This window comes from Stenella coeruleoalba (genome assembly GCF_951394435.1).
Source record: "Stenella coeruleoalba genome assembly, chromosome: 8".
Classification (NCBI taxonomy): Eukaryota; Metazoa; Chordata; class Mammalia; order Artiodactyla; family Delphinidae; genus Stenella; species Stenella coeruleoalba.
Genome location: NC_137154.1, coordinates 31,288,876 through 31,306,212, shown reverse-complemented (window position 1 = coordinate 31,306,212; position 17,337 = coordinate 31,288,876). Strand labels below are relative to the sequence as shown.

The 17,337-nt window shown below is 36.2% G+C and overlaps 1 protein-coding gene across 4 annotated transcripts in view; it reads left to right on the top strand.

The window, feature by feature from the left end:
* Positions 1 to 17,337, top strand: part of ANO3 (anoctamin 3) — a 426,259-nt gene that overhangs the window by 236,748 nt on the left and 172,174 nt on the right. The window lies entirely within an intron of this gene.

Sequence of the window (17,337 nt, the reverse complement as noted above, 5' to 3'; positions counted from 1 at the left end):
CTGTATGATGGACTCTAGGTCCATCCACCTCACTACAAATAACTTAATTTTGTTTCTTTTTATGGCTGAGTAATATGCCATTGTATATATGTGCCACATCTTTATCCATTCATCTGTCGATGGACACTTAGGTTGCTTCCATGTCCTGGCTATTGTAAATAGTGCAGCAATAAACAGTCAGGTACATTTCACTTTTTGAATTATGGTTTTCTCAGGGTATATGCCCAGTAGTAGGATTGCTGGGTCATATGGTAGTTCTATTTTTGTTTTTTTGGGTAACCTCCATACTGTTCTCCATAGTGGCTGTATCAATTTACATTCCCACCAACAGTGCAGGAGGGTTCCCTTTACTCTACACCCTCTCCAGCATTTATTGTTTGTAGATTTTTTGAAGATGGCCATTCTGACCAGTGTGAGGTGATACCTCATTGTGGTTTTGATCTACATTTCTCTAATAATTAGTGATGTTGAGCATCCTTTCAAGTGTTTGTTGGCAATCTGTATATCTTCTTTGGAGAAATGTCTATTTAGGTCTTCTGCCCATTTTTAGATTGGGTTGTTTGTTTTTCTGATATTGAGCTACATGAGCTGCTTGTATATTTTGGAGGCTAATTCTTTGTCATTTGCTTCATTTGCAAATGTTTTCTCCCATTCTAGGACTGTTTTTCATCTTGTTTATGGTTTCCTTTGCTGTTCAAAAGCTTTGAAGTTTCATTAGGTCCCATTTGTTTATTTTTGTTTTTATTTCCATTACTCTAGGAGGTAGGTCAAAAAGGATCTTCCTGTGATTTGTATCATAGAGTGTTCTGCTTATGTTTTCCTCTAAGAGTTTTATAGTGTCTGGACTTAACATTTAGGTCTTTATCCATTTTGAGTTTAGTTTTATGTATGGTGTTAGGAAGTGTTCTAATTTCATTCTTTTACATGTAGCTGTCCTGTTTTCCCAGTACCACTTATTGAAGAGGCTGTCTCTCTATTGTATATTCTTACCTCCTTTGTCAAAGAAAAGGTGACCATATATGTGTGGGTTTATCTCTAGGCTTTCTATCCTATTCCATTGATGTATCTTTCTGTTTTTGTGCCAGTACCATACTGTCTTGATTACTGTAGCTTTGTAGTATAGTCTGAAGTCAGGGACCCTAATTCCTCCAGCTCCGTCTTTCCTTCTAAAGATTTCTTTCGCTATTCTGGGTCTTTTGTGTATCCATACAAATTGTGAAATTTTTTGTTCTGGTTCTGTGAAAAATGCCATTAGTAGTTTGATAGGGATTGCATTGAATCTGTAGATTGTTTTGAGTAGTATAGTCAATTTCACAATGTTGATTCTTCCAATCCAAGAACATGGTATATCTCTCCATCTGTTTGTATCATCTTTAATTTCTTTCATCAATGTCTTATAGTTTTCTGCATACAGGTCTTTTATCTCCTTAGGTAGGTTTATTCCTAGGTATTTTATTCTTTTTGTTGCAGTGGTAAATGGGAGTGTTTCCTTACTTTCTCTTTCAGATTTTTCGTTGTTAGTGTATAGGAATGCAAGAGATTTCTGTGCATTAATTTTTTATCCTGCTACTTTACCAAATTCATTGATTAGCTCTAGTAGTTTTCTGTTAGCTTCTTTAGGATTCTCTATGTATAGTATCATGTCATCAGCAAACAGGGACAGTTTTATTTCTTCTTTTCTGATTTGGATTCCTTTTATTTCCCTTTCTTCTCTGATTGCTGTGGCTAAAACTTCCAAAACTATGTTGAATAATAGGGGTGACAGTTGGAAACCATGTCTTGTTACTGATCTTAGTGGAAATGGTTTCAGTTTTTCACCATTGAGAATGATGTTAGCTGTGGGTTTGTCATATATGCCCTTTAAGTTCCCTCTATGTCTACTTTCTGGAGGGTGTTTATCATAAATGGGTGCTGAAATTTGTTGAAAGTTGTTCTGCATCTATTGAGATGATCATATGTTTTTTCTCCTTTAATTTGTTAATATGGTTTATCACACTGATTGATTTGTGTATATTAAAGAATCCTTGCATTCCTGGGATAAACCCCACTTGAATATGGTATATGATGCTTTTAATGTGCTATTGGGTTCTGTTTGCTAGTATTTTGTTGAGGATTTTTGCGTATGCGTAATCAGTGATATTGGCCTGTAGTTTTCTTTTTCTGTGACATCTTTGTCTGGTTTTGGTATCAGAGCAATGGTGGCCTCGTAGAATGAGTTTGGGAGTGTTCCTCCCTCTGCTATATTTTGGAAGAGCTTGGAAAGGATAGGTGTTAGCTCTTCTCTAAATGTTTGAAAGAATTCACCTGTGAAGACTTCTGGTCCTTGGCTTTTGTGGGTTGGAAGATTTTTAATCACAGTTTCAATTTCAGTGCTTGTGATAAGTCTGTTCATATTTCTATTTCTTCCTGATTCAGTCTTGGAAGGTTATTCTTTTCTAGGAATTTGTCCATTTCTTCCAGATGGTCCATTTTTTAGCATATAGTTGCTTATAGTAGTCTCTCATAACCCTGTGTGTTTCTGCAGTGTTTGTTGTCACTTCTTTTTCATTTCTAATTCTGTTGATTTGAGTCTTCTCCCTTTTTTTCTTAATGAGTGTGGGGCTAATAGTTTATCTATTTTGTTTATCTTCCCAAAGAACCAGCCTTTAGTTTTATTGATCTTTACTATGGTTTCCTTCATTTCTTTTTCATTTATTTCTGATCTGATGTTTAGGTTTTCTTTCCTTCTGCTAACTTTGGGGATTTTTATTCTTCTTTCTCTAATTGCTTTAAGATTAGGTTGTTTATTTGAGATTTTTCTTGTTTCCTGACGTAAGATTGTACTGCTGTAATTTTCCCTCTTAGAACTGCTTTTCCTACATTCTATAGGTTATGGGTCATCGTGTTTTCATTGTCATTTGTTTCTAGGTATATTTTGATTTCCTCAGTGATCTCTTGGTAGTTTAGTAGCGTATTTGTTTAGCCTCCATGTGTTTGTATTTTTTACTGTTTTTTTTTTTCCTGTAATTGATATCTAGTCTCATAGCATTGTGGTCAGAAAAGATACTTGATACAATTTCAATTTTCCTAAATTTACCAAGGCTTGATTTGTGACCCAAGACATGATCTATCCTGGAGAATGTTCCATGAGCACTTGAGAAGAATGTGTATTCTGTTGATTTTGGATGGAATGTCCTATAAATATCAATTAAGTCTATCTGGCCTGATGTGTCTTTTAAAGCTTGAGTTTCCTTACTTATTTTCATTTTGGATGATCTGTCCATTGGTGAAAGTGGGGTGTTAAAGTCTCCTACTATTATTGTGTTACTGTTGACTTCCCCATTTATGGCTGTTAGCATTTGCCTTATGTATTGAGGTGCTCCTATGTTGGGTGCATAAATATTTACAATTGTTATATCTTCTTCTTGGATTGATCCCTTGATCATTATGTAGTGTCTTTCTTTGTCTCTTGTAATAGCATTTATTTTAAAATCTGTTTTGTCTGATATGAGTATTGCTTCTTCAGCTTTCTTTTGATTTCCATATGCTTGGAATATCTTTTTCCATCCACTCACTTTCAGTCTGTATGTGTCCCTAGGTCTGAAATGGGTCTCTTGTACACAGCATATATATGGGTCTTGTTTTTGTATCCATTCAGCCAGTTTGTGTTTTTTGTTTGGAGCATTTAATCCATTTACATTTAAAGTAATTATCAATATGTATGCTTCTATTGCCATTTCCTTAATTGTTTTGGATTTTTTATTGTAGGTCTGTTCCTTTTCTTGTTTTTCCTGCCTAGAGAAGTTCCTTTAGCATTTGTTGTAAAGCTGGTTTGGTGTGCTGAATTCTCTTAACTTTTGCTTGTCTGTAAGGGTTTTAATTTCTCTGTCAAATCTGAATGAGATCCTTGCTGAATAGAGTAATCTTGATTGTAGGTTTTTCCCTTTCCTCACTTTAAATATGTCCTGCCACTCTCTTCTGGCTTGCAGAGTTTCTGCTGAAGGATCAGCAGTTAACCTTCTTGGGTTTCCCTTGTATATTATTTGTTGCTTTTCTCTGGCTTTTAATACTTTTTCTTTGAGTTTAATTTCTGATAGTTTGATTAATATGTGTCTTGGTGTGCTTCTCCTTGGATTTATCCTGTATGGAACTCTCTGAGCTTCCTGGACTTGATTAACTATTTCCTTTCTTATGTTAGGGAAGTTTTCAACTATAATCTCTTAAAATATTTTCTCAGTCCCTTTCTTTTTCTCTTCTTCTTCTGGGACCCCTATAATTCGAATATTGGTTCTTTAATGTTGTTGTCCCAGAAGTCTCTGAGACTGTCCTCAATTCTTTTCATTATTTTTCCTTTGTTCTGCTCTGTGGTAGTTATTTCCACTATTTTATCTTCCAGGTCACTTATCCATTCTTCTGCAGAATAACTGATTCTGCTATTGATTCCTTCTAGAGAATTTTTAATTTCATGTATTTGTGTTGTTCATCATTGTTTGTTTGCTCTTTAGTTCTTCTAGGTCCTTGCTAAACATTTCTTGTATTTTCTCCATTCTATTTACAAGATTTTGGCTCATCTTTGCTATCATTACTCTGAATTCTTTTTCAGGTAGACTGCCTATTTCCTCTTCATTTGTTTCATTTGGTGAGTTTTTACTTTGCTCCTTCCTCTGCTGCATATTTCTTTTTCTTCTCATTTTGTTTAACTGCTGTGTTTGGTGTCTTCTTTTCACAGGCTGCAGGTTCGTAGTTACTGTTGTTTTTGGTGTCTGCCCCAGTGGGTGAGGTTGGTTTAGTGGCTTGAGTAGGTTTCCTGGTGGAGGGGACTGGTTCCTGTGTTCTAGGGGTGGGGTTGTAACTTGTCTTTCTGGTGGGCAGGGCTGCATCCAGTGGTGTGTTTTGGAGTGTCTGTGAACTTAGTATAACTTTAGGCAGCCTCTCTGCTAATGGATGGGGTTGTGTTCCTGTCTTGCTAGTTGTTTGGCAGGGGGCGTCTAGCACTGGAGTTTGCTGGCCATTTGGTGGAGGTGGGTCTTAGTGTTTAGATGAAGATCTCTGGGTGCACTCTCATTGATTGATATTACATGGGGCCGGGAGGTTTCTCATGGTCCAATGTCCTGGACTTGACCCTCCCATCTCAGAAGCTCAGGCATAACACCCAGCTGGCACACCAAGACCCTGCCAGCCACACAGCTCAGAAGAAAAGGAAGAAAAAAAAAAAATGAAGAGATAGAACCCTAGGACAAATGGTAAAAGCAAACCTAAACAGACAAAAATCACACAAAGAAGCATACACATGCATGCTCAGAAAAAGAAAAAAATGAAAAATAAAAATAGATAAATAAATTAAATAAAAAATAATTCGAAAAATAAAAATAAAAAAATTTGAAGTAAAAGAGGAGAGACACCAAACCCATAAACAAATCCACCAATGATAATAAGCACTAAAAATTAAACTAAGAAAAACATAAAACCAGAAACAAATTAGATGCAGAAAGCAAATCCCAAGTCTAAGTTTGCTCCCAAAGTCTGCTGCCTCAGTTTTGAGAACATTCATTGTCTGTTCAGGTATTCTTCAAATGCGGGGTTTATCAAGTTGACTCTGGGGATTTAATCTGTTGCTCCTGAGGCTGCACAGAGAAATTTCCCTTTCTCTTCTTTGTTCATACAGGTACTGGGGTTCAGCTTTGTTTTGGCCCCGCCTCTGCATGTAGGCCGCCCTGAGCCTCTTCCATACCCAGACAGGAGGAGGTTAAAGCAGCAGCTGATTAGGGCTCTCTTGCTCCCTCAGGCCAGGGAGAGGAAAGGGTATGGTTCATAATTAGAATGCAGGGCAAGCCTGTGGCCACTGCCGTGACATTGCAACAGCCTGAGGCGAGCCATGTGTTCTCCCGGGGAAGTTGTCCCTGGATCACGGGACCCTGGCAGTGGTGGGCTGCACAGGCTCCCAGGGTGGGTGTGGGTAGTGACTTGTGCTCGCACACAGGATCCTTGGTGGCAGCTGCAGCAGCATTAGTGGTTCATGCCCGTCTCTGGGGTCTGAGCTGATAGTCGTGGCTCACACCCATCTCTGAAGCTCATTTGGGCAGTGCTCTGACTTCTGTGGGCACACTGGGAAGAAATCCCCTTTCCTCATGCACCCCGACACAGTGGTCTCTTGCTTCTTAGGCACGTCCAGACTTTTTCCTGGACTCCCTCTCAGCTAGCTGTGACACACTAGCCCCCTCCAGGCTGTCTTCACACGTCCAACCCCAGTCCTCTCCCTGGGATCTGACCTCCGAAGCCTGAGCCTTAGCTTCCGGCCCCCACCCACCATGGCAGGTGAGCAGACAAGACTCTCAGGCTGGTGAGTGCTGGTCAGCACCAATCCTTAGTGCAGAAATCTCTCCACTTTGCCCTCTGCACCCCTGCTGCTGCACTCTCTTTCATGGCTCTGAAGCTTCCCTCCCACCCACCCCCCATCTCCACCAGTGAAGGGGCTCCCTAGTGTGTAGAAACTTTAACTCCTTCACAGCTCCATCCCAGAGGTGCAGGTCCAGTCCCTATTCTTTTTTTTTTTTTTGCAGTAGGCGGACCTCTCACTCTTGTGGCCTCTCCCATTGCGGAGCACAGGCTCTGGACACGCAGGGTCAGCGGCCATGGCTCACAGGCCTAGCCGCTCCACGGCATGTGGGATCTTCCTGGACTGGGGCACGAACCTGTGTCCCCTGCATCGGCAGGCAGACTCTCAACCACTGCGCCACCAGGGAAGCCTGACTTATTTATTTTATATCTGGAAGTTTGTACCTCTTGATCCCCTTCACCTATTTTGCACCCAACCAACTTGCCTCCTCTCTGGCAACCACCAATATGTTCTCTGTATCTATGAATCTGGTTTTCTTTTGCTTAATTTGTTTGTTTTGTGTTTTACAGTCCACATATAAGTGGAATTATATAAGTGAATTATGTAGTACTTGTCTTTGTCTTATTTCACTTAGCATAATATCGATGTTTTCCATCCATGTTGCCACAATTGGCAAGATTTCGTTCTTTTACTTATGGCTGAGTAATATTCCATTACATATATATACCACTTCTTTATCCATTCATCCACTGATGGACCCTTAGCTTGCTTCTGTATCTGGGTTGTGGTAAATAATGCTATAGTGAACATAAGGGTGCATATCATTTTGAATTAGTGTTTTTGTTATCTTTGGACAGATACCCAAAAGCAAATTGCTGGATAAGATGAGAGTTCTATTTTTAATTTTTTGAAGAGTCTCCATACTGTTTTCCACAGTGGTTGCACCAATGTACATTTCCAGCAACAGTGTACAAGGGTTCCCTTTTTTCTGCATTCTTGCCAAAACTTGCTGTTTCTTGTCTTTTTGATAATAGCCATTCTGACAGGTGTGAGGAGATACCTCATTGTGGTTTTGATTTGCATTTCCCTGATGAATAGTGACACTGAACATCTTTTCATGTGCCTATTGGCCATCTGTATGTTTTCTTTGGAAAAAATGTTTATTCATATCCTGTGCTCATTTTTTAATCAAGTTGTTTGTTTTTTTGATGTTGAGTTGTATGAGGTTTTATTATTTTTTGGATATTAACCCCTTATTAGATATATGATTTACAAATATTTTCTCTCAGTCAGTAGGTGTCTGTTTCTTTTGTTGATGATTTCTTTCACTGTGCAGAAGCTTTTAAGTTTAATGTAGCCCCATTCGTTTATTTTTGCTTTTTGCTGTTGAAGTCAGATCCAAAAAAATACATTGCTAAGACTGATGTCAAAGAGCTTACTACTTATGTTTTCTTCTAAGAGTTTTATGATTTCAGGTCTTAAACATTCAAATCTTTGATCCATTTTGAGGGATTTTGTTCTGTTCTGTTTTGTTTTTCATATATGGTATACAATGATGCTACAATTTCATTCTTTTGTGTGTAACTGTCCAGTTTTTCCAACATCATTTATTGAAAAGACTGTCCTTTCCCCATTTGTATATGCTGTCCTCCTTTGTCATAAAATAATTAACCATATGTGCTTGGGTTAATTTCTGGGCTGTCTATTCTGTTCCATTGATTTATGTGTCTTTTTTGTACCAGTGCTATACTGTTTTGATTACCTAGCTTTATCGTATAGTTTGAAATCAGGTAGCAGGGTATCTCAGCTTTGTTCTTTCTCAAGATTGCTTTGGCTATTTGGGGTCTATTTGGAGTCTCTTGTGGTTCCATACAAATTTGAGAATCATTTGTTCTAAGTCTGTGAAAAATACTATTGGAATTTTGATAGGGATTGCATTGAATCTGTAGATTGCTTTAGGTAGTATGAACATTTTAAAATTATTAATTCTTCCAATCCATGAGCATGGAATACCTTTCCATTTATTTGTGTCTTATTCAGTTGTTTTCATTAATGTATTGTAGTTTTCAGAGTACAGGTCTTTCATCTTTTTGATTTAATTTATTCCTAGGTATTTTATTCTTTGGAGTGCAATTGTAAGTGGGATTGTTTTCTTAATTTCTCTTTCTGATAGTTCATTATTAGTGTACAGAAACACAACAGATTTTTGTATAGTGATTTTGTATCATGAAATTTTAGTGAATTTATTAGTTTTAATAGTTTTTTGGTAGAGTTTTTAGAGTTTTCTATATATAATACCATATCATCTGCAAATAATGACAGGTTTACCTCTTCCTTTCTAATTTGGATGTATTTTATTTCTTTTTCTTGCCTAATTTCTCTGGCTAGGACTCCCAATACAATTTTAAGTAAAAGTGGTGAGAGTGGGCATCCTTGTCTTGTTTTTGATTTTAAAGGAAAAGTTTTCAGCTTTTCACCATTGAGATATTACCCATGGGTTTGTAATGTATGTCCTTTATTATGTTGAGGCTCATTCTCTCTATAACTACTTTTTTGAGAGTTTTTTATCATAAATGAATATTGAATTTTGTCATATGCTTTTTCTGAATTTATTGAGATGATTATATGATTTGTATGCTTCATTTTGTTAATGTGGTTTGATTTGTGAATGTTGAACCATTCTAGCATCTTTGGAATAAATCCCAGTTGGTCATGGTGTATTATCCTTTTAATGTATTGTTGAATTTTGTTTTCTAGTATTTTGTTGAGGATTTTTGCATCTATTTTCATTAGGGATATTGGTCTGTAATTTTCTTTCTTTGTGGTGTCCTCTGGTTTTGTTATCAGGGTAATGCTGTCCTTGTAAAATAAGTTTGGAAGTGTTCCTTCCTTCCTCTTTTTGGAGTTTGAGGAGCATAAATATTAAATCTTTGAATGTTTGGTAGAATTCACCAGTGAAGCCATCTGGAGCTATACTTTTTTGTTGTTGTTGTTCTTGGGAGAGTTTTGATTGCTGATTCAATCTTCTTAGTAGAAATTGGCCTATTCAGATTTTTATTTCTTTATGGTTCAGTCTTGGAAAACTGTATGCTTCTAGGAATTAATCCATTTCCTCCATGTTGTCCAATTTGTTGGCATAAAATGTTCATATTAGTTGCTTATGAGCCTTTGTATTTCTGTGATATCAGTTGTAACTTCTCTTTCATTTCTGTTTTTACTTATTTGAGCCCTCTCTTTTTATCTTGGTGAGTCTAGCTAAAGGTTTGCCAATTTCATCTTTTCAAGGAGCCAGCTCTTATTTTCATTGATCTTTTCTATTGTCTTTTTAGTCTCTATTTACTTCCACTCTGATTTTCTTATTTCTTTCCCTTTACTAACTTTGGGTTGTGTTTCTTTTTCTTCTTCTAGTTTGTTTAGTGTAAAGTTAGATTGTTTATTTGAGTTTCTTGGGTTTTTGTATGTTTCTTCAGGTAGGCTTGCATTGCTATGAACTTCCCTCTTAGAAATGCTTTTACTACATTCCATAGATTTTGAATGTTCATATTCATAATGTTCATTTATGTCATATTTATGTTTTCATTTTGTCTCTAGGTATTTTTTTAATTTATCCTTTGATTTTTTTTTTTTTTGATGACCCAGTGGTTTTTCAGTAGCATATTGTTTAATCTCCACATATTACTGGTTTTCTAGTTCTCTTCATGTAATTGATTTCTAGTTTCATGCTGTTGTGGTCAGAAAAGATACTTGATATGATTTCAATAATCTTAAATTTTTTGAGACTTGTTTTGTGACCTAACGTGATATATTCTGAGAATGTTCTGTGTGTGCTTTAGAAGAATGTGTATTCTGTTGCTTTTGGATGGAATGTTTTGCATATATCAATTAAGCTCACCTAGTATAATATGTCATTTAAGGCCAATGTTTTCTTATTGATTTTCTAACCAAATGATCTATCCATTGATGCAAGTGGAGTGTTAAAATTCAATACTATTATTGTATTTTATTATTTCTCCATTTAGGTCTCTTAATATTTGCTTTATATATTTTGGTGCTACTATGTTCAGTGCTTATATATTTATAGATGTTATATCCTCTTGTTGGATTGTCCCCTTTATCATTATGTAATGCCCTTCTCTGTCTTTTATTACAGTTTTTGTTTTAAAGTCTATTTTGTCTGATATGAGTACAGCTACATAAGCTTTCTTTTTGTTTCCATTTGCATGGAATATTTTTCTTTTCAGCTCTTAACTTTCATTTTGTGTATGTCCTTCATTCTGAAGTGAGTCTCTCATAGGCAGCATATAGATGAGTCTGGTTCTTTATCCATTCAGCCATTCTATGCCTATAGATTGGAGCATTTAGTCTATTTACATTTAAAGTAATTATTGATCGTATGTACTTTTTTGCCATTTTTGTCAATTTTTTTCTGGCTGTTTTTGTAGTTCCTCTCTGTTTGTTTATTCTACTCTTTCTCTCTTCCCTTGTGGTTTGATGATTTTCTTTAGTGTTTTGTTTAGGTTCCTTTCTCCTTTTCTTTTGTGTATCTACTATAAGTAGATACATAGCAGTCTAAGTTGCTAGCAACTTAAATTTGAACATGTTCCAAAGTTCTACATTTTTATCCCCCAACCTTGTTTTTTATGTCACATTTTATATCTTTTCATTTTATGAATTTTTAACTAATTTTTATACTTTTAATTTTACTACTTTTGTCTTTAACTTTCTTACTAGATTTATAAGTGATTAATTCACTACCTTTTCTATATATTTACCTTTGCCAGTGAGATTTTTACTTTTATGTTTCCTCCAAGGGAAGAAATCTCATTTAGCACCTAGTTTCAGGCTGATTGAAAACCATGCCCTCAGGCAGCATCTTTTAATGTATGCAAATACATACAGTTTCTATGGGGCCGCAATCCTAAACCTTACTCGTCTTTAGACCAGGAGATCTGAGGGTGGCCTTAGGGGACAGTTACAAATATCAGGGCTCCAGGTAAGTGTATAAGATATTATCAAGTTGTAGTGATGCAAAGGGGTTGCACAATGTTGCTGTCTCCCTGCTTATCTCCCTGCTTCTCTGGAAGTACCTCCACAGCCTCTAGGTGTGTGGGAAAACTTAAGCCTGTCACTCAGGCTGAAGCTCCAGCATAAATAAATAGGCTTTTTCACAGGAAGATGGGGGTGGTTTCAGTCTGCTCTCTGTGCCGTGCCCTGAGGGTGGTTGCCTGCCAAGAATTGTCTCTGATTGTTACAGTCCAGTGAAGACCAGGTTGGCCACCAGGGTCACCTGATCAATAAATACCACCAGAGCGCCTGCTGGCTTTTCTGAGGCAACTAGAGTGTAGGAAGCCGGGCACTCTTGCAGGCTTTAGGAAGAGAGAAAATGCCTTGACTGTGCCTGCTTGCAGGCTTCAGTGATACAGTGGGAGAATGCCTTGTAGAGCTTTGGAATATGTTCAAATTTAAGTTGCTATCAACTTAAAATAGACTGTTACGTGCATAGGATGTTATATGTGAGCCTCTTGGTAACCACAAAGCAAAAACTTACAGTAGATACAGAAAAGAAAAGGAGAAAGGAATCTAAACATAACACTAAAGACAATCATCAAACCACAAGGGAAGAATGCTGTGACTGCTCTTGTCCCCTGGTCCCAGACAGCAAGCAAGTGTCACAACTGCCTGAGCTTTTTGGTTTCAGCAAGGCAGTGAGACAGTGCAGTGACTGCTTGTCCCACCTGTCTTAGCAAGGCAGCAGGAGGCTTTGACTTGCCTGCCTGTGCTAGCAGGGCAGGTAGAGAGTACAAAAATGGTGTCCACCAACACCTCTGGGGAGAGATTTCAACTATCTCCTGCCCTTCCAGCAGATGCTTTAAGATTAGCAAGTGAATCTCCTTCACATACAGTCTAGGCACTTTTTAAACTGCTGCTGTTGTGAGGGATCCTGGGGTGAATGAGACCACATGCAAGCCCTTTAAAAGGTGAATCTCAGTTCCCTGTGGCCCTTTGGGCCCCTTGAATGTATTCCTGTTTGTTTCCTAGCTAGGTATTTTGGGGGCTTTTCTTTCTGGTGCAGATACGAAGGGCTGGGGTGCCTCGTGCAGGGCACAAATCCCTTGTTCCTCTGAGAAAAGTGCTGAGCTGGGGAGATCCCTCCCTGTTGTTTGTCACTGCACTGGGAGTGAAATTTTGGCAAGACTGTCAAATATGTTCTCTCCTACCTGTCTTGATGTCTTTTATCTTGTGTCTTGGAGGAGCAGTTCATCTAGTTTTCAGGTCTTTCTCAGAAGAAAATGACACATACGTAACTGTAGATTTGATGTGTACCCAGGAAGAGGTGAGTCCTGGTTCTTCTTATGCTGCCATCTTGGACTTAATTTTATTTTAATCTTCAACCTCAACTACTTTGGCAGTCCTAAAACACGTTATCATTAGTAATGAATGGGAAGGTTACATAGTGGCAAATAAGTGGGGACCAACTAATAAGATCACCCACACATATTTAAAATTGTTCAAGAGTTACATCATCCACTTCCAGAGCCTTAAGCAGTTATAATACAATGTAACAGCATAATGAAATGAAATAGCATTATAATAAAGAAGAATGGTTGAGCTGGAATAATTTGGTTATTAAAATTATACTCCCAGAGATGACTCTAAAGTTTATGTTGCAATCTTAGTAGCCTGCTGTATTGATCACCTCCAGTTTTGAGCTGGTGCTGGTTTGCAAACAAAATTTAGAAGACTTTATGGATTCCCACTTGACTCAACAGAAGTTTTTATTATAAATAATGTTATTGGTGATTGTAAAAGAGATATTTAGATTAAATTTTAAATTGTTCATTGGCATACTCAAGGTAAGTACCTTGTTTCCTACCCACTTAGGCTTAAAAGGGAAGATAAGCCTTTTTTGGTTGCTCCAAATTACATAATTTGTTTTGTGGATTCTAAACATTAGAATTATGAATTTAAAGAAAGACCAAAGGAAGGGAATATATATTTCTTCAATACCTTATGTGTACAAGTCACATAGATTATTCCATTTAATCCTTGGAACGAGAAGATTTATTATCCCAAATTTTCATATTAAGAAACTGACCCACTGTCACTCAGCTAATAATTGGCATAACCAGAATTTTAACTTGGGTTTCATGGAACCAATATTATTTCTCTTTCCATTACATTAGGCTCCTTGTTTCAAGATACTAAATGATTTTCTTAAGCTTTGAGAATCTTGGTTTCTTGGTTGTTTTTTTGTTTGTTTGTTTAATATAATGGTTTTATTGAGATACAATTCACCTTAACCATACAATTCACCCACTCAAAGTAGTGGGTGAAAATTCAGTGGTTTTTAGCATATTCTCAAAGGTATGCACCCATCACTACAGTCAATTTAGATCATTCCTGTCACCTCAAAAAGAAATCCCCCACCTATTAGCAGTCAACTGTTATTGCAAGCCCAATGCCCCAAGCTGTAGGTAATAACAATTTACTTTCTGTCTCTATAGATTATTCTGAAAAGTTCATAAAAAAATGGAATCATACAATATTTGAACCTCTGTGACTGGCTTTTTTCACCTGGCATAATGTTTCCAGGGTTCATCCATGTTTTTGCATTAATCAGTACTTCAGTCCTTTCTATTGCTGAATAATATTCCATGGTATGGATAAACTGTATTTTATTTATTTGTTCATCAGATGATGGACATTTTGATTTTAGTTTCCACTTTCTGGCTATTATGACTAATGCTTCTACAAGCATTTGTGTACAATTTTTTTGTGAAATTATGTTTTCATTTCTCTTGAGTGTTATACCTATATCATATGGTAACTCTATGTTAAAAGTTTTGAAGAACTGCCAGACTGTTTTCCACAGCAGCTGCACCATTTTTCATTCCCACCAACAGTGTTCAATTTCTCTGTTCAATTTCTCAACGTTCTCACCAACACTTGTTATGGTCTTTCTTTTTGATTATACCCATCCTAGTGAGTTTGAAGTGGTCTCATTGTGGGTTTGATTTGCATTTCCCTGAGAGCTAGTAATGTTAAGCATCTTTTCGTGTGTTTGGTTATTTTTGTTTATTTGTTTTGTTTTTTTTGCCACTTGTATATGTTTTTCAGAGAAATGTCTATCCAGATCTTTTGCCCATTCTTAAACTGGGTTGTTTGTCTATTATTGAGTTGTAAGAGTTATATATACATATACAAGTCCCTTATCAGATATATGATTTGCAAACTTTTTCTCATATTCTGTAGGTTGTCTCTCTTTCTTGATGATATTCTTTAAAGTACACATTTTTAATTTTGATGAAATACAATTTATTTTTAAAGGGTGTATGTCTTCCTACTGGAGAGCAACAATAGTTCCGTTTTTCATAATCAAAATTATCTGTTTTCTACTGTACCAGAAAGTTGTTAGATGTTTTTGTTTTTTGAAAGTCTGTTTTTCTTAATTATCAGACTTCCTGGATTTTAAAGACACTATCAGTTGTGAAAAGCATCATCAAATTAATAAGCATTTTTAGGAAAAATGGGTTGCTCCTATGTTAAATAATACATGGAATGTTGACCCCATCCTGATTTCAGAAATGCTAAAATGTGGGGGAAAAGCATCTTAGGATAATGAAATATGATATATATTTGGTATTGTAATTTAGTGTTATTGTTGAAATTATGCAGTTTGTTTGAAATTTAATTTATTTTTACCACAAAGGGCAAATTTCATACAAATAAGGTCTGTGTCCTTGATCAGAACCAAAACACACTGGTAGGTTTTGTTTATATTTCAGATAATCCTTCTAATGGAAGAAGGATTAGCTCTATTAATCAAAATGCAGTGTGGTCCTCTTCACTGTCACTCTCAGATCTTAATACCAACTGCAATTTTTTTAAACTTCTACTATTTATAATACACATAAAATTCTGGCAAGAATAATAGAAAAAGTTCTAGGGGGAGGGGAAAACTACTATTCCTCTGCCAAAATAAGAGAATGTTTCACATTCTTTTCATACTGTAGTTTTCACTCTTTGTCCTTAAGTTTACATAGTTTTACAAAGTTGCACTCGGAAGGGGAAGCATATTTGAAATAAAATATATCAAAATAGAAGAAAAGTAGCTTTTTAACTTAATAGTATACATTAAGCATTTCCATATGTTGTCAGTCTGTAAAATTAGCAATTTAACAGATGGAAAATAGTCCCACATATGAGTGTACCATCTATTCATCAGTTTATTCAACAGACACTAAGTGCTTACAAAATGCTAAACAATGAGCTAAATAATGGGTATGTAGCAGTGAACAAAACAGTCACCTCACCAATGGCACTTACAGTGCGAAGAGATAGATAACCATCAGCGCTCTCTCTCTATTTTTTTCTTTGTCTCTCATATAGGTACAAGCACAAATATATGCATGTAGAACATGTATATGTTCATTTGTATATATATATATACATACATACATATGCACGTGTATATATACATGTGTATGTATAGCATAAACTTATACATATGTTATATAGCTATGTTATAACAATGTCAGTTGCTGATATATATGTACATATGTAGCACATATGCTTTGCATATGTGTGTATTATTTTATATCAGGTGCTGATAAAAGTAATAAAGCCTTATGAGAAGACAGAGAACTATAGAAGTTTCTATTTTAGAAACAGTGGTCAAGGAGAGATTCTCTGATGTGACATGAGCAGAACTCTGACTGGAAAAGGGATTGAGCATTCTTGACAGAGAGAGGAGCAAGTGCAAAGGCCCTGTGGTGAGAGTATGCTTAACATCAAGGAACCCAGTGCAGCTGGATTGGAGGAAGTGAGGGTAGGGTTGTAGGACAGGGATGAGATGTGGTAGTAAGGAGACAGATGATGCATACACGGTGTGTCATATTATGGACTATGACTTTTACTTAGAGCTACAAAATTATTGGAAGGTTTTGAGTAAAGGTTAACGTGATTTAACTTAGGTTTTAAAAGGGCTACTCTGCCTGCCATGTAATAGAGGCAAAAGATAGGAACAGATCAGTTAGGAAGACTCTTATAGACTTCTACTCGAGATAGTGATGGCTTGGATTAAGAAACTGTTATCAAGTATTGACAAATGATCCATTTCTAGATATAATTTGAAGATAGTTCAGGTAAGATTTACTGAGCATTTAAATCCATTTAGTTATTCAACAAATATATATTGAATGGCAACTAAGTGCCCTTAGTTGTTCTAGATGTTAGGGATGAAGCAGTAAACAAAAAGACAACAAAAGTGAACAAAGTGAAAACCCAGCACCCAAATTACCTTGCTGAAGGAAACAGATAATAAATGAAGATAAGTAAGTGAAAACGTACAGCATGTTAGGTAGTGATATATGCTAAAGAGTAAAGCAAAGCAGAAAAATGATGCTTTGTGCTAAGTCAACAGAATTTACTTAAGGATCAGACATGGGGATAAGAGAAAATGAGGAGTCAGGATTTTGGCCTATGTAACTGGAAGAATTGAGTTGCTGTTTATTAAGGTGGCAGTGGTCTCTGTAGTATAGTATCCATAGGCTTGGTGAACATGCTTGTGAACATAGGTTTTCTTTCTTTTAGATTATAACTTTAGGATTACTCTCCAGTCATTCTGTTTAAAACATATTGACACATTTTGTTCCAAAGGTTTTACTAACTTACGTTCGTATAGAAAATAAATGATGATACCAGTTTCCCTAGAATCTTTCCAGCAATGGGTATTTTAATTAAAAACAAAAGATGCAAAAGAATATTTATGTACTAGCATAAAAGAGTACCATTTTTATTTAAATTATTGGTCACAGAGAATATTAAACCACATAAAAATAAATGTTTTTACTAAATTTGTCTCACTTTTTATTACTTGTCTGTTGATAGTCTTTATCATTATCTATTGGGATATTAATATTTATGTATACATCATTGTCAACCTCAGGAAGCTAGAGAGCTATGTCTATAATCTAGAAATTTCACCCATTTTTCATTCAACAAGTATACTGCATTTTTTA